The 1,747-nt window shown below is 33.3% G+C and overlaps 1 pseudogene; it reads right to left on the reverse strand.

Annotated features, from left to right (window-relative positions):
- Positions 1-750: 750 nt before the first annotated feature.
- Positions 751-1,190, reverse strand: Dynlt1-ps2 (dynein light chain Tctex-type 1, pseudogene2; annotated as a pseudogene).
- Positions 1,191-1,747: the final 557 nt, after the last annotated feature.

Raw genomic sequence — 1,747 nt, forward strand, 5'->3', positions numbered from 1 at the left:
TTCAAATATTAACACTAGTTTCCAAAGTGTACAGTTGCTAAAGGAAACTGAATACTTGAGCACCATTTTGAGAGCTGCCATGTCAGGCAGGAAGTACGCATAGCACACCTTCACTAGAATTCAATAGAATTCATGGAATTAGTGGATTGTTCAGCAGTTGTCAGAGTCATATACTATTGCTCACAGACCTGTATTTATTTAACAAGAACATTGGGTTATCATATTTACTTCCACTTCAAGTGCAAATGCAAGAAACTGAACTTTTGAAAAATGGATTTGCCAGTTCTTAAAAAAACTAAATGGGTTAGTCATAGCTAGTTTTATAACATTGACCAGAGTCAAACTTTTTTCCCATTAAATATAATATACAATTCAATGAAGTAAATAAATTAAAATAAACTGGAAAGATTTTAGCTAATTCATATTGTTTTCTCCATGTTTATTCTTGTATCTTTTGTTCACATATTTGTGTTCCCTAGGTTAAAGATAATGTCATTATCTAAATAAATTTCTCTGTGGGTACATATGGTAGTGAAAGGCTTATCAGTGAATATTTCTGCATTTAACTTTGGGCTAACGTTTACATATTTAAATGATGCTCTATGAATATGAGATAATCTGCCAAGTCCTTATTTACATTTTAGAGCTTTGGTTACAACATTCTTTTTCTTACTGATAGTTTTGACACATTGCCCACTTGTTATCTAGCACATTAACAAGTAATTATTTCTCCTTTTAGAAAGAATACACTTACAAACTTAATGGCTTTACCCCAACATATTTAGTTGTTTTCAGAACAATTGTGACATCAAAAACATTAGTGATGCAATCATGGTATAGTTCTCCCATCTTCCAGTATAGATTCCACGAGATGTAGTATGTAAGTGAAACTTATATGCGTTTTGCTAGACCACTGCACAGATCACAATGTATTTATAGGCGTTTCCCAATTTAACTAAATGTTTTAAAAATTGCTCCACTCTGTTTGTGATCCACTGGTTGATATTGTTTTGATTGTAGCTCTCACCTCCTAAGACTTCATCAACACACTTTTAAACTTTATTATGTGTTTCATCAGCACTGAAGATGACCTTGTCATAGGGCTGGCTTTGGCCACAGAAATTTTTAATACTTATCATATGCCAAGAAATATGTCTTGTGTCAGTATTCCAAGGAATGATACTGTACATGGCCTTCTAATTATGTTGTAGAGAAGGAGATAGATGTTGATAAAAACAATTATATAAATCAATGCAAAACTGCTACTATCACAAAGAAGTAAACTTAACATTGTTATAACAGGCAATTTTTATTTCATCAGGTATAGGCAGTCTGGAAGCTAGGGAAGCAATGAAGATTCTTTTCAACAGAATGGTAGTTTGTTAAAGACTATTATTGGGAAAGGACATGGAAAAATGAGGGCATTAAACAGGAGAAACTAGATTTCAGAAAGTATATGCTACCCTATACATTGGGTTAGGTACTTTCTCTTTATTTCAAGAGAACCACTGATGTTTCTAGTAGTAACATTCAGCATGATGGGTGTTTCATGTTGAACAGGCCTGTGGCTCTTGTGTAGGACTGGGTGCAAAATGAATTTAAAATTTTAGCTAGACTATATAAAAGACACAAATCCAGTTATTTTATTCACAAACCATAAGCTTGTATTGGGCAGGTTTGGAGCTATTTTAACCTATTTCCCAACTGTAAAGTCCATTGTTACTTGCTGTTTCTCCTGTACTGGTAC

Source organism: Rattus norvegicus, chromosome 19 (assembly GCF_036323735.1).
Source record: "Rattus norvegicus strain BN/NHsdMcwi chromosome 19, GRCr8, whole genome shotgun sequence".
Classification (NCBI taxonomy): Eukaryota; Metazoa; Chordata; class Mammalia; order Rodentia; family Muridae; genus Rattus; species Rattus norvegicus.